Genomic DNA, 19,754 nt, shown 5'->3' with positions numbered 1-19,754 from the left:
ACACAGTTTAGGTAACAAAATTCTAGAATTGGAGGCTGAAATAAGGAATGCCGACCTAGATGTGGTGGCAATATCTGAAACTTGGTTCATGGACTCACATGGGTGGGATATGGCTATACCGGGCTACAATCTACTTCGTCAGGACAGAGAGGGCAGGTTAGGAGGGGGGGGTAGCTCTATACATTAAAGAGGACATCAAAACCACCAGGATCACAGATGTCAAGTACACCGGGGAGTCCCTCTGGGTAAACCTGGCAAGAGGCAGAGAAAAATGCCTGTATCTAGGTGTGGTATACAGACCCCCAAGACAACTGGAAGACATGGACGCAGAATTAATTGAAGACATAGAGAATATCACTCTACGAGGAGAAGCTGTACTGCTAGGGGACTTCAATATGCCTGATGCAGACTGGAATTCATTTTCAGCGACAACCAGCGGTAGCAGGAGGCTCTTAACCTCCATAAAGGGAGCACGTCTCAAACAAATGGTAACGGAGCCCACTAGGGCCCAGGCGATCCTCGACCGGGTACTCACCAACGGGGAAAGCGTCTCAGAGGTCTCAGTAGGAGATACGCTAGCCTCCAGCGACCACAACATAGTATGGTTCAACCTTAGGAAAGGCTTCCCTAGATCAAACACGAAAACAAAGGTACTCAATTTCCAGGGCACAGACTTCGCACGCATGGGAGATTTCGTCCATCAGACGCTGCAGGACCAAGCGGAGACCGATGATGTAGAAGCTAAGTGGTTAACACTGAAATCAACCATACATGAAGCAACTAGCCGCTTCATAAAATCAGTAAATAAACGACAAAGAAACAATAAACCCCAATGGTTCACCGCGGAGATCTCGCACCTCATTAAGGAGAAGAAAAAAGCGTTTCTCTCCTACAAGCGCACGGAGAAAAGAGAGGCAAAAGTAGAATATAGGACCAGGTCTACAGCGGTCAAAATGGCAGTTAGGGAGGCAAAACTTCGAGTGGAAGAAATTCTGGCAAAAAACATTAAAAAGGGGGACAAATCCTTCTTCAGGTATATTAGTGACAGAAAAAGGAACACAGGCGGGATAGTACGCCTTAGAAGACCGGACGGAAGTTACATGGAAGCAGATTCCGATAAAGCCGAACTATTGAATGAATACTTCTGCTCAGTCTTCATCTGTGAGGCACCGGGACACGGTCCCCAGTTGAAGGCAACACAAAGCACAGAAGACCCGTTTCAGAATTTTGAGTTCACACCAGGTGAAGTTTACAGTGAACTAGCAAGACTCAAGGTGGACAAAGCCATGGGACCAGACAATTTGCACCCAAGAGTGCTCAGAGAATTGAGCGATGTCCTGGCGAAACCGGTGGCTGAACTATTCAATCTCTCCCTAAGTAAGGGGAAAGTTCCCCTGGACTGGAAATTAGCTAATGTCGTTCCTCTGCATAAAAAGGGTTGCAGGGCAGAGGCTGCGAATTATAGACTGGTGAGTCTCACATCAACAGTGTGCAAACTCATGGAAACACTAATTAAAAGCAAATTGGACACGATCTTGAATGAAGGGAATCTTTGGGATCCCAGTCAACATGGATTCACCAAGGGTAGGTCCTGCCAATCCAATCTCATCAGCTTCTTTGACTGGGTAACAAGAAAGTTGGACTTGGGAGAGTCTTTGGACGTCGTGTACCTGGACTTCAGTAAAGCTTTTGACAGTGTCCCACACCGCAGGCTGCTAAGCAAGATGGAATCGATGGGGTTAGGAGAGACACTAACTGCATGGGTCAATGATTGGCTGAGTGGCAGACTTCAGAGGGTGGTGGTTAATGGTACCCTCTCTAAAACATCGGAGGTGACCAGTGGAGTGCCGCAGAGCTCGGTCCTGGGTCCACTCCTTTTCAACATATTCATAGGGGATCTGACTCAAGGGCTTCAAGGTAAAATAACACTATTCGCCGATGACGCCAAACTATGAAATATAGTAAGTGAATGCAATTTACAGAATTATATGGCGCAGGACCTGCTTACATTGGAAAGTTGGTCCTCAACCTGGCAGCTAGGCTTCAATGCTAAGAAATGTAAGGTCATGCACCTCGGAAGCGGAAATCCATGCAGGACGTACTTCTTGAACGGAGAAACTTTAACTAGGACTTCAGCAGAATGAGATTTAGGAGTAATCATCAGTGCAGACATGAAAACTGCCAATCAAGTGGAGAAGGCTTCATCTAAGGCAAGGCAGATATTGGGTTGTATCAATAGAAGTTTCGTCAGCCGAAAGCCTGAAGTCATAATGCCGTTGTACAGGGCCATGGTGAGACCTCATCTGGAGTACTGTGTGCAATTCTGGAGGCCACATTACAGTAAAGATGTGCGCAGAATTGAATCGGTTCAACGGACGGCCACCAGGATGATCTCGGGGCTCAAGGGTCTCTCGTACGAAGAGAGACTGAACAAATTGCAGCTCTACACTCTTGAGGAACGTAGGGAGAGGGGAGACATGATCGAAACATTTAAGTACCTCATGGGATGTGTCGAAGTGGAAGATGATATTTTCTTTCTCAAGGGACCCTCGGCCACAAGAGGGCACCCGCTCAAACTCAGGGGCGGAAAATTTCATGGCGACACCAGAAAGTATTTCTTCACAGAGAGAGTAGTTGATCATTGGAACAAGCTTCCAGTGCAGGTGATCGAGGCAGACAGCGTGCCAGACTTTAAGAATAAATGGGATACCCATGTGGGATCCCTACGAGGGTCAAGATAAGGAAATTGGGTCATTAGGGCATAGACAGGGGGTGGGTAAGCAGAGTGGGCAGACTTGATGGGCTGTAGCCCTTTTCTGCCGTCATCTTCTATGTTTCACAGACATCTTAAGTTACAAATGCATAATTACATCTTAGAGGAAGCCTTAATTAAATAGATCTTCACCGTACCATTCATCCTAAAACCAGCATTAAACAACATATATTTTATTGAAAAGCTTCTAAAAATAATGTAGTTTTAAGAATTTTCTTAAACTTCTGAATGTCAGATAATGCCCTTAACAGTCCAGTTAATTTGTTACACAGTGTTACTCATTCCCATGATAAAGATGGCAGAAGTTCTTGTGTTTTCATAGTGCACTTTAGAGAAGTCTGACAGAGCCAATCGTATTGCACCTTCAAATCGCAGAGCTCTAAGTGGTTGATAGACCGCCATAGTTTGAGATAGATATCAAGGGATCCCCAGGTAAATGACCTTGAACACCAGAGTTAAAGTTTTGAAAATGATACGTAATCGCACTGGTAACCAATGCAATTTCTTCAGTCAAGGTGTTATGTGGTCAAATTTTCTAACCCCCGCAACTTAATCTTGCAGCTGTATTTTGGATCATTTGTAGAGCTTTGCACTGTACTATGGAATCCCTAAATAAAGGGCATTACCATAGTCCAGCTTTGATAAAGATTATCATCTGAACCACAATCTGAAAATCAAATATCGACATCATCGATTTTAGGCGATTTAACAGTCACAATTGGAAGAAAGTAGATTTAACTACAGACAGAATTTGATCCTTCATACTAAGGGCTCCTTTTCTCAAGCCGTGCTAGCGGGCTAACGCGCGTAATAGCGCACGCTAAACCATGGGATGCGCTAGCCGCTACCGTCTCCTCTTGAGAAGGCGGTAGTTTTTGGCCAGCGCGGGGGTTAACGCGTGATGAAAAGTTGCGCTCTTTAACCCCGCTAGCGCAGCTTGATAAAAGGAGCCCTAAGTGTTGAATTTAGCCAAACCCCTAAAATTTTCAATTTTCGTTGAATGGGTATAACCTGGTCACTAACCTCAATTTCTTTTGGCCATTGTGGGTCATCCTTTCACCCAATCAACATAACCTCTGATTTTGCAAGATTCAAAACCAGTTCATGTTTCACCATCCACTCATTCACACTTTTCATACATCCAGTCAATCTTTCATTCAACTCAACTCTCCAGTCTATCATTGGAAAGAACTGGATGTAATCAGCATAGATACAATATGTTACATCTATTTTACAAAGGCTCTCCCCCAAGGACGACATGTACAGATTAAACAGTAAAGTACTAAGGGCAGAGCCCTGTGGAACACTTCTGCTCATTGGTTTACAATGGGTCAATTCATCACTGCTCTGTACTTTAAACGTACGATCTTGAAAATAAGATGTAAGCCATTGTAATACAGTCCCGCCTATACCCATATCTTTCAAAGTCAAAGCAGGATATGGCTATCAACTGTATCAAATGCTGAAGATACATCCAATGAAACAAAGCAAATGGTATGGTTCTGATTCATCCATCTCTTCAACTGATCAACAGTTATAGCCATTAAGATCTCAACACTATGTCCTGCACGAAAGCCAAATTGGTGGCAATCAAAGATGTTTTCTCTTTCCACAAATTTTAGTTGTTCCAAGACTGCTTTTACAATTATTTTTCCTAAAAACGGCAAGACTGAGATTGGCCTAAAGTTCATTAATTCTGTATCATCTAAATGTGTTTTTTAAAATTTTAGCTTAACAGTGGCTGTTTTCAATGATCTAGGCATATAACCTGACTGCAAAGATCTATTAACGATCATTGCAAGAGAAGGCCTTTTCTTTATTATATATAACTTCATTTATAAATGTTTGTATCTTTAGCATTTTTCTGTACACACTAATATTGCAACAAAACATAAAAACCTCCCAGATTATCCACTTTTGACTTCATTGGCATCTGTGGCACATATTCATGCATGCTCATGATTTCCATAATATTGATCTTTCTCCCACCTATTCCATGCATATCTGTATTCTTGCTCATTGATCTTGAGAGTTTATACCTTTCAAGGGATGTAATTCTTCTGAGAAAAGCCAAAGTTTTTTTTTTGTTGTTGGTGTTTAACATTCCAGGGAAATCTGCCCTAGTCTATCACCTCCAGCATTCTACAGGGCATCCTAGAAAAGAAAGGAAAATGAATATTAAATTCAGACAACAAAAATATAACTATGTCCTAGTATAAACAATACAAATGACTTAAATGTCTGACTTATGAATTAAAGCTGGCCATTAAGCGGTGAGGGCGGGTGCTTGGGTGTGCCTCTCCCCGGCCCTTTTTTTTTTAATTTTTTTGTTTTTATTTATATTTTTTATTTGTATTTCTTCCTTGTTTCTTTATTTTTCTCCTGTCTTATGGTGTAGGGGGGGGGTTGGGGGGGCTGGGATGTTGCTGGTTTCGGGGCTTGCATATTCTTGTTTCTTCTTTCAGCAGCTTGGATGGTTTTGGTAGGGGGTGGGTTGGGGAGGGGTGGGTTTGGGGGGTGGGTGAGTGTTGGGGGACTTGTTACTCTTTTCACATGATTGTATCTTTTGCTGTGTTATTTTTGCATCAATAAAAATTGCTTTACACTAAAGCTGGCCATTATGGCTTATCTATAGAATGGATAAGAGTGAATCGATTTTTCACTGTCTCAAAAAGTACAAAAAACAGGATACACTCAATTAAATTACATGGGAATACTTTTAAAACAAATAGGAGGAAATATTTTTTTTTTCACAAAGAATATTTAAGCTCTGGAACTTGTTGCCAGAGAAGGTGGTTACAAGGGTTAGCATAGCCAGGTTAAAAAAAGATTTGGACAAGTTCCGGGAAGAAAAGTCCATAGTCTGCTATTGAGACAGACAAGGGGGAAGCCTCTACTTGCCCTGAATGTTGCTACTATTTGGGTTTTGACAAGGTACTATATAATCTGAATTGGTCACTGTTGAAAACAGGAGATTAGGCTAAGTGGACCATTGGTCTGACCCAATATAGCTGTTCTTATGTTCTTACTTAAATGCTGAAAAGCACTTCTGCTACATTTTTATTATATTTTGATAAATGTTGGGGAGTCCTTTTCATGCCATGTCTCCATCTAAGTGTTTCCATGGCCCTTTCCCATTTCTAGTAGTTTACATTCTGTTTTGAGCTTAAGCAGCTTTGCAGTAGAAGTGTTATAATGGGTTCTGCCAACATCAGATAATACTCTTGCATAAATAAACTTGAAGTGACAATCTATATGTTGTGTTCCCACTTTTTCAATGGATTAGGTCCCTTCTTTCTTGTAGCAGAATTTTCCAGTTCTTTGGTGGAGGATGGTTTGTAGCAAAGTAAGTATTTTTTCCTCAGTCTGGTGACTTTCTGCTGATACCTCCAGCATGTCTGACTGACAATTCACCTTGATATCAAGTACTGCAGGAACCTTCCCTCTTGAAGAATCTATTTTGAAAATTTAAAAGAGTTATTTTAATAGCTTTAAAGTTTCTTGAAATAAAATTCTACTTTTTTAGGAACAAGAATGAAAAAAATAGCACCTAGAAAGACAATCATCATACCTTAAAAGCTCTTATACAATAACATTATGGGAAATTCTTACACTGGTCCAATAAAAAAATCTTACACAATCTTTAATACCAGTCTCCATTTACTTTGTGGTTGCAAAGAAGAGGTCTACAATGGAGCAGGAGGAGGAGACACCAAGGGAGACAACAGCAGCCCTACCGGTCCCTCATTTTTACATTTTTAAATAAAATATAGGTATGCCAGATCCACACCTAAATATAGAGCTCTTAAAAGTGCACATTCTCCTACTGGCACACAAGCTTACACTTGCATATAACTCCACCCAATTTTATGAAAGCACATGCAGACCACGCCTCACACACGGAAGAATGCTTTATGAAATTACTACTACTATTAATTATTTCTATAGCACTATCAGACCCACCCAGCGCTCTGTACAGAGTCAGAAAGAGTAAGAAAACAGTCCCTACTGGAAAGGGCTTACAATCTAAACAGGCAAGACAGACAATCAAGATGTCATAGATACAGTTAAGGCAGGGATCTCAAAGTCCCTCCTTGAGGGCCGCAATCTAGTTGGGTTTTCAGGATTTCCCCAATGAATATGTATTGAAAGCAGTGCACATAGATCTCATGCATATTCATTGGGGAAATCCTGAAAACCCGACTGGATTGCAGCCCTCAAGGAGGGACTTTGAGACCCCTGAGTTAAGGGAACGGTTAATCAGCTGGCTGGGTTGGAGGGCAGAGGAGTAGGGTTAAGGATTGAAAGCTATATCAAAAAGGTGGGTTTTCAGTCTGCTTTTAAACAAGGGAAGGGGCTTGACGGACAAACTCGGGTAATTTATTCCAGACATAGGGAGCAGCTAGATGAAAGGAACGAAGTCTGGAATTGGCAGCGAAGAAGGGTAACGTTAAGAGTGACTTATCTCCAAAATGGATAAAAGCGAATTTTTTTTTCCCCAAATCACAACAGCAAAACAAAGCCAGAACGGTCTTATATTTAGAGACTCTTAAGCTAATAACGGTGGAGACTTACAGTTCATGTCATACAGGCGTGGATAAACTTAACTGCAATTCAGAGACGGCGGAGACGCTTCACCAGCTCGCCGTATTCTTCACCGGACACACGCAAGGCTAATTGGGGCCTTGGAAAGGAGCTCCCTCCTTAGGGATTTTCAAGGACAAGGCCCTGCACCTCTCCCCCTCCAGGTAGCTCCCGGGGATATCAACGAGAAACAAATCCGAGGAAGCAGATACCGAACACCCAGCCTCTCCCTCTCGCTCAAAGCCTGGCATGTCTCCATCTCTCTCAACCTCCCCTCTCCCTTCTGAGATCGCCGGCAACAGCCACAACTGCCCCCGCACCTTTCCTTCACCGCACGCGCCGCCCACGCCGGAAAAAGGAAGCCGCGTCACAGGAGGGAGGGGAGGAGGCGGTGGTGGGGGAAAGACGTCGCGTCAGAGAGGAGAGGAGAGGGGGGGGGGGAGGTGGGGCACCGGAGAAGGAAAGCTCGGGGGTCGGTCGCGCGCAGCGTGCATGAATTGCTGCTGCCGGCGACCTCAAAGGCAATTTTTAAGGTAGGATGTGGGGGTGGGGGGAAGTTTGAGAATGAGGGCTGTGGAGGGAGAGGGGCCGGAGCGCGGACGAGGTGAAGGGGGAGAGACATGCTGGACCGGGGTGAGGTGAGGTGAGGGGAGGGGGGAATCCTTGAATGAGTGTGACGAAGGGTGCTGCGCGTGTGGGGACAGTCAAATGCGTCTGACCTGATATCTCTGGGCTCTCGGCTATTATAGTAATTTTGGAGTATTAAACAGGCTTTAATTGTCTCGTCCTTTTCAGTTCATCTTGCTTTTTGAATATCTTTCTCGGAGGCGTAGTAGGAGGTGCCCGTGTGCATTCATATGTTCTCGGGACTGAACCGGGGAAGCGCGGATCGAGGTTCATATCTTACTACGTTTTACGGCGATCATATTCTTTTTCAGCGTCGATGTACCTGCTGGTTTCTACAACAATGACTTTGCTTGTAAAGTGTTTTGTGTTTTTTTTTTTTGCTAGTTTGTATAATAAGTTGTTTATGTGAATCGATCATCGCTGATTGAGAACTTTGCTCCTCCTTGTGTTATAGCTTTTGCTTCCTTGCAGAATAATCTAATGGGTTCTCAACCCAGTCCTTGGGGCAAACCCACCCGGTCGGATTTTCAGGATATGTACAGCCAATAAGCATGAGATAATTTCCATACAATAGAAATGTATCTCGTGTGTATTAATGGTGGGTATCTTGAACCCTGACTGGGTAGGTGTGTCCCGAGAACTGTATCGAGAGAACCTAAAGGGTGGGATATAGGATTATGCAGCCAGGAATTGTGTAGGTCCTAGTTTCCCTTATACTCATGAGTTACAGTGAATTCTTTAGGGTGTGTACCACCAGTGAAAGTGATAGGAACCAGATCAGTGCCAATATGCAGTCAGGCTTTGGGATTGACACAAAAGGACTTTGGTAGCAGGAAAGAAGACCAGAAATAGAAATACTCCATCAGACTGGGCACATGCTGTTCTCCTTGGCTTCTTTTTATATTGTGTATGTCTGCTCTGTGATTAACATCTTTTTTTTTTTTTTTAAGTGTTCACTAATTAGGGTCATTACTTACCAATTGGTGAAAGCACAGTGAAGCTGTTTGTGTATCTAGAGATAGTGTTTCCTTATCTAGCATCATTAAAGAATGATGGCAGTAGAAGACAGTGCATTGTGATGGATAGTAACTATAGCCTTAATGATCTCTGTGAAACACATAGGGCTAGATTCATTAAGCAAACTGATTGTGTACCGGTTTGCGAGACCTTTGCGACCCGATTTTCCTCTGACCCGATTCACTAACCTGTGTACCGATCCGATCCGTGCATGCAAAGCAGGAAGGACGCGATTCACTAAACTTTCTTCTGGCACACCGACTGGCTGGCCGATCAAAAAACTAGCGACTGGTGAGGACCAGTTGCTTGTGCTAAAACCCTGCTCTCTGCCCTGATTCTCATGCTCTGGCTTCCCTGCTCTCTGCCCCGACTCTCCAGCCCTGCTCAGTCCTGACTCGCCTGCCCTTCCCTGCAGTGCGAGCCCGTGGTTTTTACCTGCGGGTTTAAAGCAGGTTAAAACCATGGGCTCGCGAAGTAAACAGTAAAGTAAGTAAAAAATAAGAAAAAAAGCACTGGCACAAAGGACCAGCACATGCGCAGACCCTCTACAGTCAAGGAAGATGGTCTGCGCATGCTCAAGGATGGCTCTCCAGCGATCTGTGCGGTCTTTGGGAGGTGTGCCAACGATCGCCCCCATTTGCATGCAGGCCTTTAGTGAATTCGGCGGCCTGCTTGCAATCGGACACGGATCTCAGGTTAGTGAATCTATCCCATAGGCTGTTGAACCCCCACCTCCCCTACTGTACTTATTGAAGGTAAGGACCAGTTGACCTTCCTAGTCTGTCCGGTTGTCTAATAGCTTGGTTATCGCTTTTCTATGGCCTTATTGTCTCTCACTTTGCTGAAGATATCGCCCAATTGCAAGCAGTAGAAATTTGACCCCATGTAGGGTGTTGCTGTTTGTGTATGTTAGTTATGTTGCCTCGTTATTGGTCCTTATCATGCTGAGTAAATGAGCAGATATATTCTTTTATCTCCTAAACCGATACCCAGGACTCCCTATTTTTACTCAGCATTTATGCTTCCTGCTATTCTATGGTCTCGAGCATGCTTCAGTTCCATCACTGTTTTGACTTCTGTTACCTCTGCTGGTCCAAATATCTGACATCCTGTCAGGAAGAAAGTCCCTCTGAGACGGTCTCATCTCCCCTGCTTTGCACTCTATATTTACATATTTCTGCTGTATTCCCCATTTCCCCTCCTTTTCAATATGGCATGGAGGAGTAACCTTTTGGAGCAGTGGGTTGAAAACCAAGGCAACCTGGTTCAAATGTAACTCTGCTCCACGGGGAGAACATCTTTAAACCTACCAGAGACTTTTCCGTTCTATGGACTTTCACAACAAAATTCAAATTTCTGACCAACTGACTTTCCTGCTAAAATTCAGATTGGTGGATTGCCCTGTTCCCAATCAGGTCAGTGAACCCACTATTTACAAAATCACACTGCAGATGTCGGAGCATACCCTGAAGAAAGCTACAGCACGGTGGCTGAAATGTTGGTTTCTACCTGACAAGATGCAGCGAGACTCGGAAACCTGCAATGAGCATCATAAGAACATAAGAACATAAGCAGTGCCTCCGCCGGGTCAGACCATAGGTCCATCCCGCCCGGCAGTCCGCTCTCGCGGTGGCCCAAACAGGTCACGACCTGTCTGAATCACCAGAAGGGGCTCCCTTGCCACCTTGGTTTCTCATTGAAGTCCTATCTTCCCATCGTAGTCCTAACCCTCCGGTCTTGCACATGCACGACCTGTTGGGTTTCTATACTTATTACCTGGTTAGCTTTCTATACCTGTGTTACATCCCAGCACCTCTCTCAGTATCCCACGATCCCTTTATCCCTCAGGAATCCGTCCAATCCCTGTTTGAATCCCTGTACCGTACTCTGCCTGATCACTTCCTCCGGTAGCGCATTCCAAGTGTCCATGACCCTTTGGGTGAAAAAAAACTTCCTTGCATTTGTTTTGAACCTATCTCCCTTCAGTTTCTCCGAATGCCCCCTCGTACTTGTTGTCCCCTTCAGTCTGAAGAATCTGTCCCTATCCACCCTCTCTATGCCCCTCATGATCATATCTCCCCTGAGCCTCCTTTTTTCCAGAGAAAAGAGCCCCAGCCTATCCAACCTCTCGGCGTATGGGCAGTGTTCCAGCCCTTTTACCAGTTTCACCATGGTTGCTTGTGATTTAGGAGCAAATCACTTAACCTCCATTGTCTCAAGTAGAAACTTAGGGGCCCTTTCACCAAATAGTAGTAAAAAGTGACCTTAGTGCACCCTTAAGTGGGTCATTTCCATGCACTAAAGCCATTTTTACTGCTGGGGGAAAATCGCTAATTTTTTTCTATTAATGGCCACATACTAATTTTCTCATTAGCACATGGCCATTAGAATGAGAACTGTTGACAGCTGGTTTTTCCCTTCCTCAGAGGAAGTTTCTCTATTTGGCGGGTGTTGGAGATTAAATAACTTTTGCTGCATCATTGGGTATCGGATTTAGCGGCCTCTTACTCGCATTGGCTTAATCGGAGAGTGGAGATCACCCAATATGTTTTCTTCCACTGTGCTATGTGGCTCTTTGGAAATAACTATTGTTCTACTGCCCTGCTGATCATCCTCCCCTGATCCTTTCAGGGGGATCGGGGGGGGGGGGCTGTTCTTTCATAGTTTTACTGCTGAGCTTGGAGGTCTGGACAGGCGGGGGCTGAATGTAGGAGAGTGTGAGTAGAGTGTCTGGTGAGTATTGGGTGATGTGTCTGGAAGTCTGATTGTCTGTGTGGTAAACAGATGGGTTGAGTGTTTGTGAGGCATAAAATAGAAAGTGAAGGTTGCACTTAGGTTGTTGACTGGTTGGTAGTTCACTGTCGCTGACGCTCTGCTATTAGTGCTGGCACACTTCTCTCTTCTTGTATTCTTTGTATTGTATTATTTGTCTAGTCATGAGTTAAGATTGTATCAGTTGCTGGATGTCCAATCTTTGGGCAGTCTTTATTTCAATTATCAATAAACGTATATTGAGAGAAAGCACATGGCCATTAGTGCTTGAGCCGCTATCACCACCTATTTTGTGAATCGATCAATGCAAAGCATGCCCATTTTCTACACCCAGTGCTAAAAATAAATTTTATTTTTTAGTGTATGGGTAGTACGTGCACATCCCCAAATTACTATGGGACATCTGGGCAAGCCATTTTATTGCTGCAGTATGCATGTTAGTTCTTACTTCAGCTTTGTAAAAGGACCCCTTAGGTTGTAAGCTCTTTGTGGATAGGAAAATACCTAGTTTACTTGAGTGTAACTTGCCTTCAGCTATAACCGAAAAAAGGTATGAGCTAGATCCAAAAATCCTCTCCCTTCCCTTCTTCTTGTGATCATATTTTGAGTGACTTAAAACCTCTTTGTGTAGATTTTGCTGCAGGCCCTGTTCCATTTTGGTAGCGGATCTTTGAACTGCTTCCATCCTCAGTGTTTTTACATAAGTAGAGCTTTCAGAACTGAACACAATATGAGTTGGGTTCTCATTATTGACCTATACAAAGATATTATTACCTCCTTTTTCGAACTGGTGAAATCTCTTTTGCACCCAACTATATGTTTTGTTAAAATGACTAGCAATCTTCAGTTAGCAATTCAAATTGAAAGCTGGCTTTTGGCTTTTTGTTTCCAACTTCTTGACCACTCTTTTCAAGCCCCTTTTATATTTTCATTTCCTCCTGCATGTCTATCCTGTTCCAGATTTTTATTTCTTCTAGAAGCAAGTTTAAATTTCCGTCAATCCCTTGGCAGTGCCATTAATAAAGATCTTGAAAATAATTCAAGGCTGAGATGCCCAGCTAGTGATTACTTTATTTTCAGCATGGCAGAGACCATTTCTGATATTTTAAGAAGATAAGAATAGTGGTTTTGAATATTAAGAAGTTTCAAGTTTAATAGTTCATTTGATTAATCGCTTAATCGTAATTCTAAGCGATGTACAATTTAAAATACATTCAGAGGGGAACAAACATTACAAACTTTAAATAATAACATTAAATTTAAAATAGTCCAATATACGCATAACAAAAGGCAATGAAGGGAAGTGAAATACAATTCATGATAGAAAAGCAGAACAAAAAAGGGAAAACATAAGGAAAATGAATAATGAAATATTAAAAAACAAAAAAAAACAAAACCAATAGTCACTAAATTAATAGATTAAATATCAAAGGTATCTTTAAAAAGAAATGTTTTTAGATTACTTTTAAATTTTTCCAGATCATGCTCATTTCGTAGGCATAAAATCCTCACAAACGCTAGTGCAGAAAGAGCTAACTCTACAATTCCTTCTCATACTTGATGTTAAAGCCTGCTTTTCAGTCTTCTGCACATTCTCTCCTTCTGTACAAAATAACTAATAGCCTAATTAGTATGGTTTTAAATACACTGTGCATTGGTATCTAATGCAAGCCTTTGCACACGGTTAGCTCCTTGCAATGCCCTTCTTTTGTATTTGTGTGCCTAAAAAATTGTGCGTTAAAACTGTGCTAGCCTCATGCAAAGCCTTGCGCACTTTATTGCATCGGCCCCTCTGTTAGCTGGAATGGGATGATTCATCACTGCTGTGTCATCGTGGGACATTTCATTGCAGCTGCGATGTATCGTCCTAGACCAGAGGTGCCCACACTTTTTGGGCTAGCGAGCTACTTTGAAAATGACCAAGTCAAAATGATCTACCAACAATAAAATAAAAAAAAAAACCCACAAAGCACACTACGCAGAGAAAATGTTAATTATCATTTATATTCCGGGGTTTTTTCAAAGAGGTCAAGGCAGATGACTCTATGCACTGTCACCTCAGTAACAACCATACAAAAATGGACAAATATACCCCCCTCCCTTTTTACTAAACCATGATAGCAGTTTTTAGCGCAGGGAGCTGCGCCGAATGCCCAGTGCTGCTCTCGATGCTCATAGGCTCCCTGCGCTAAAAACCGCTATTGCGGTTTAGTTAAAGGGGGCCATAGTGCAAAATATAGACAGCAGATATAAATTTTTAAAACGGACACATTTAGATCACTAAATTGAAAATAAAATCATTTTTCCTACCTTTGTTGTCTGGTGATTTCATGAGTCTCTGGTTGCACTTTCTTCTTCTGACTGTGCATCCAATCTTTCTTCCCTTCTTTCACCCTGTATACAGGGCTTTCACCCTGTATGCTTCCTATCCTCCAGACTTCATTCCCTCCCCCAACTTTTTCTTCCTCTCTCCCTGCCCTTTCTTTCTCCCTTCCTCCTTTTCTTTTTTTCTCTCTTCATGCCCCCTTTCTTTCTGTTTCCCTTATTTCCTTCTATCTCCCTGCCTGCCCCTTTCTTTCTTTCTCCCTGCCCTCTCCCAAGCCACTGCCGCCACCATCGGGGAACAGGCCCCAAAGCCACCGCTGCCCCAAGCTCTCCCTGCTTCCCTGCGTCGGGCCGACCAGCATTCCTCTCCCTGACATCAATTCTGCCGTCGGAGAGGAAGTTCCAGGCTAGCCAGGCAGCGATTGGCTAGCCCGGATCTTCCTCTCCGACGGCAGAATTGACGTCAGGGAGAGGAAGGCTGATCGGCCTGGTAGATTGTGAAGGCATCGTGAGTCTATCATGGAGCCCCAGATGGGCTCCGCAATCGATTCACTTTGCCTTGGCGATCTACCGGTCGATCGCGATTGACCTATTGGGCACCCCTGTGCTAGACCTTCCGGCGGTGGTGCGTTTTGAATTGTCTCATTCCAGTGGTGGCAGAAAATACTTTTTGAGGGCGGGTAGAATGGCAGTCACATTCCGGCAGTGGTGTGGCTTGGTGGCAGTGTCGCTCGGTAGAATTTTTTTTTTGGGGGGGGGGGGAGAGTCGCCTCCTAATGAAATGTTTTTTGAAGGAGAGGAGGAGGGTAGAACATAGAACACAGACAGGGAATTGAGGGGGTGGGGTATCACCCCCCTTCCAACGAAATGCTGAATTACGTAGACAGGGAGAGTGAACCAATTTGTCCACCTGTTTGTGGGACAAGGACATGCATCATTGCCGATTCAGCACTAAAACAACCATGTTGAGTCATCTGCGATGAATTGTCCTAGACCCCTATTAGCAGCTCTGCCATGCTGGCTAATTTTAGCAGTTTTTATATGGACCAGTCTGAAAGTTTACTGAAATCCATGTTGTGAAACTATGTTGCCTGGTGTCCTGTAAGCTTGATAAATATTTCCATAAATTGAATCTCTAGTGTGTACAAGTTCTTACATATTCATTGGGAATATCCTGTAAACAGACTGACTGTGTTATCAATGGGCAAGTTTTGAAAGCCCTGCTTTAAGTATTTCCTGCTCTGTAAATGGATTTGCAATCATTCCACAATCATTTAAGTCCTGGTTTCCTGCCTTAGGCACATTGGATTCTCTTTTGTAAACACATGAAAAGGAATGAGTTAAGATTTACAACTTCTGTTGGTCCCCCTACTCACTAGCCTCACTTTATCTTAAACTATGTCCACAGTGGTGTTTCATTTCTTTCATTTATACATCTTAACAAAGACTGGACAATATTTTCCTGTTTGTACTTTTCGTTGCTAACTATCTTATCATCTTTTTTTTTAAAAGATAATGTCTGTCTCCTTCTCATATTTGTTTTTGGATTTTCTGAACACTGATCTCTTTCTCCCCTTTCCCTTTTCTAACTTGCTGTACACAGAGATTCGTTGACTTATGTTTTTATAATAGTCCATAGTTGTTCTTATACCCTTGAATGCTTGGATTCTTGGTAGGGCTTAATGAGCACTGGGGCCGATTGCTCAAAACTGCTGCTGGTGTTAACATGCAGTTAACGTTCTGTTTGCACACACATTATTGTTTTCAAATGGTTTGGGTGCAAGCACCAAACCCATTACAACAGACCATATTTAAATGCATGTTAATGCTGTCATTAGACACCCTCCAGCTACATGTAAAGCATTTCTCAAGGGTGTTTAGCACAGCAAACTTTTCATCTGGCCTGGAACAGCATGGTAGGGTTGGTTGAGAGGAGAGGTATCTAGGGGCATACCTTCTCTTCCTCCAACCCAGCCTTGCCCTGGACTGTTTCCTGCACCCAACCTCCTTTCCTTCCTCTAATACAGTGTTCTTCAACCACCGGTCCGTGGACCAGTGCCGGTCCACAGAAATTTCCTGCCGGTCCACAGGGCCAGCACGTGCATCAGGCCCAAAACAGTGTTCTTCAACTGCTGGTCCACGGTGTGATCGATGTGGCATTATTTTCGAGCCAGCTCCCTCTTCCTCACTGATTCAGTGCAGAAAGCCATGGGCAGTGGCTCCTACGCGTGTCCTGCGCCTGGACCGGAAACCTTGGCTTCCAGATGAGGCATGGGATGCCCACAGCTTTGTGCACTGCATCAGTGAGGAAGAGGGAGCCGGCCTGAAGATAACACCAGGGGCGGGATAAAACAGCCAGGCGGGAGCAGGCCAGAAGGTAAGGTACAGCATGGAGGGAGGGAGACAACAAAGGTAGGGGGGAATGATTTTATTTTTGAATTTAGTGACTGAATTATGTAAATTTTGAGAATTTACATCTGCTGTCAGTGTGATTTGTGTAGTTTAATTTTGTGGTTAACCATTATGTGTTGTTAATAAGATTATATTGTGTATCTGTGAAAAATAAGTGGAAACATTAGTGTTACAATTTGTACTATTATGGGGGCGGGGTCTGGGGTGGAGATTGGGTAGAGATGGGCAGGGTCTGGCCCACGACTTAGCCCAGTGTTCTTCAACCGCTGGTCCATGCCAGTCCACAGAATAATTCTTTTATTTCTGCCGGTCCATAGGTGTAAAAAGGTTGAAAAACACTGCTCTAATATATATATAAAAAATATACTGGTGGTGTAATGGCCCCCAGACTCTGACTTTTGCACATCGGACTTCCAAACTCCCTTCCCTAATATAAAAGAAATACTTTGGTAGTCTAATGGTCCCCTACTTGACTTGACCTGACCTAACTCGACTCTACCTGCCTTTCCCATCCATTTCCCCTAATATAAAAAATGCCTTGGTGGTCTAGTGCTCCCCCCAGCCTCTCCCCCACAGTTGGAAAAAACAATCCCTAGTATTCTAGCCAGAACCTCCTCAGAAGAAGCAGGAATGATGCTCACTTGCTTTTGCCTCTGGGCCGCCGCCTTCAAAATGGCAGTGCCCTGCCCTGCATGGTGCATCATGGAATGATCTGCATGGGACTTGACTACTATTAGGAAATTTTTTCCCCTCTATGGTAGACAGGCCCTGGACTCAGTGAATGGGTTCTAGTCCTACTTTAATATCTCTAGCTCTTGTTAGCAGGGGCAGTGGAGGACTCTTGAACTGGATATGGTTTTGAACTGTGACAATTTTATGATTGGCCTTCATGCTTTTATAGGATCCTGATTTAGAGGGAGTGGTTTTCTTTGATTTTTAAATTGGGATTTTTGGAAACTGTTCTAATGTGTCTTATAGTTTTAGTGAGCCCAATGCCATATTGATTTCATAGTTTCTCAAGTTTATTTAAAAATTTGATTAAATTGCAATATCTCATTTCAAGGCGATGTACAAATTAAAATTCAGGATACCAACAACACTCAATACACACAAGACTTAGACAATACCAGGCATATAAAAGGTGAGCGGGATGATCTAAAACAGTGGTCTCAAACTCAAACCCTTTGCAGGGCCACATTTTGGATTTGCAGGTAGGTGGAGGGCTTCAAAAAATAGTTAATGTCTTATTAAAGAAATGACAATTTTATAGTTTATAAAATATAGTTTATAAACTCTTTATAGTTTATAAATCTTTCCTTTTGGCTAAGTCTTAATAATAATATTGTAATTTATAGCTAAAGAGACATATGATCAAGAAACCTTTATTTTATTAATAATAATAATTTATTTTCTTATATACCGCCCCACCAACAGTTCTAGGCGGTTCACAACAAAGGAACTGAAACATTTCAGTAAAAATACAATTTCAAAAACACACTACTACTATAAATACATCAGTTAAAAGGTACAATTAAAAAACATATCCTAATAAAACCATCGTAAATATGCAATAAAGAATCAACATTCTTGTTTATCAAATTGGTAAGTTTTCAGTAATTTCCTAAATGTAAGATATGATAAACAGACCGAGGGCCTCAAAATAGTACCTGGTGGGCCGCATGTGGCTCCCGGGCCATGAGTTTGAGACCACTGATCTAAAATAAATTAGAGAAAAGGAAAAACATAGAATTTTTAGAACAATAGGGAACAAAATTATTATCGTTTAAGTTTCATTTTAGGAGAGAGGAAGCCTCAGAAGGTAACAAGATTCAAATGGGTCCTTATAAAGCTGACTCTCAAGATTTAAATGCGTCTTTATAAAGCCAACTTTTTAGTGATCCTTTGAACCTGTTGAGTATTTTTTCTTCCATAAATGAATAGTGCATCTATTTAGGGAGGCTTGAGAGGTTAAGTGAAATTTTCAAGGCACCAGGCTTATAATTCAGTGTTCTAACCATCCAATGACATTCCATTCTTAGCGTTTGGCTGATATCCAGGTGGAAGTCTGAGCTGAAATTCCCTCTTGGGTTTTATATTGAAATTAAGAACCTGTATAAAAGGAGGGTTAACATCTTACTCCGGCAAGGTTTTTGTTAGATAAATATGAGGCTTTCCATTTTCCCCCGGGGGTAGGTTGGTTATTTTTGCGGAAGGCTGGCTTAGTGGCTAAGAAGATTGTTTTGGGGGAATGGGTTTTAGATCGGGCTCCTTCTTATTGGGCTTGGCATAACCGTTTGCATGCTCTGATGCTGCTTGAGAGGAGTCGAGTGCATCATTCTTTGCTTCAGTCGAAGTTTTTTTTGCGGGTATGGGGTCCTTATATTTACTCTTTGTCTCCTCGAGCTTGCAGTTTGATTCTTAATACTTTGCCTATTTGATTTTACTGACTGGTGAGGGGTTCGCGGCCTTGGGATGTCCTCTTCCTGGCTTTTCTCCGCCTTTTTTTTTTTCTTGTTCTCCCCTTTTCATTTTCTTTCTTTCTTCTTCAGGAGGTCCATTTTCTGATTTTGGGGGGGCTCATCAGAGTCCAGAGCCCTGAATATTCTGCTTTTGCTTGGTTCTTTTTCTGACCTCCCTTCTTGGATGGACTGGATGGGTTTTTTTTATTTTTTTTTTCTCTTTTGGTTATTGTTGTTTGGTGGGGGGGAGTGGGGTGGTGGTGGGATTCTGGGGATTGGCATATATTTGCTGTATGGCTTTTGGTGCACCTGTGTGTTCTTTGCTGTATTCATTGCCTTTTCTTTGTCTCTGCTGTGCTCAATAAAAAAATTGTTTCCAGTAAAAACTCAATAAAAATTATTGAACTAAAAGGAGGGTTAACACTTGACCATTATCAAAGCAGTATGGTAAAAAATGACTTTTTGCAAGTTTACTGTTGAGCAGAGCTGTGGAGTTGATGCCTCTATTTTTCTACTGCCTGATTCTGACTCCAGCTCTAACTCTGACACCTACTGATATTAGGCTTTAATTTTTTGGTTCTGGATCTAAAGTATTGGTAATATAACTTGTTATATACTAGTGCTTTAGATCCAGGACAAAGATATGTATATCTAAGTATAGAATGGGACAGGCATGTTGGGATCTCTTAGAGAGAGGAGGAGATAGTGGATGCTGCGGATGGGCAGATTAGATGGGCCATTTTGCTTTTATCTGCCATTATGTTTCTGTATGTTTTTATTCTGAT

At 42.7% G+C, this 19,754-nt stretch overlaps 1 protein-coding gene and 1 long non-coding RNA gene across 5 annotated transcripts in view; one reads left to right on the top strand and one right to left on the bottom strand.

Moving 5' to 3' along the window:
- Positions 1-4,494: 4,494 nt before the first annotated feature.
- Positions 4,495-7,671, bottom strand: LOC117359427. The gene is made up of 3 exons (XR_004539233.1): positions 7,349-7,671; positions 6,044-6,228; positions 4,495-4,927 (listed from the first exon to the last, which is right to left on the bottom strand). It is a non-coding gene; the product is annotated as an uncharacterized LOC117359427 (long non-coding RNA).
- A 131-nt stretch (positions 7,672-7,802) lies between these two features.
- Positions 7,803-19,754, top strand: part of SH3RF1 (SH3 domain containing ring finger 1) — a 238,819-nt gene continuing 226,867 nt past the window's right edge. For 2 of the 4 annotated variants that reach the window (XM_033942181.1, XM_033942153.1), the window contains exon 1: positions 7,803-7,890. The gene's annotated coding sequence lies outside the window, so the exon portion shown is untranslated. Of the gene's footprint in view, positions 7,891-7,944; positions 7,996-8,045; positions 8,252-19,754 lie in introns of those variants that run through there. The other 2 variants (XM_033942174.1, XM_033942163.1) reach the window with 2 other exon arrangements.

This window comes from Geotrypetes seraphini, chromosome 1 (genome assembly GCF_902459505.1).
Source record: "Geotrypetes seraphini chromosome 1, aGeoSer1.1, whole genome shotgun sequence".
NCBI lineage: Eukaryota > Metazoa > Chordata > Amphibia > Gymnophiona > Dermophiidae > Geotrypetes > Geotrypetes seraphini.
This window is presented reverse-complemented; position numbering and strand designations above follow the sequence as displayed.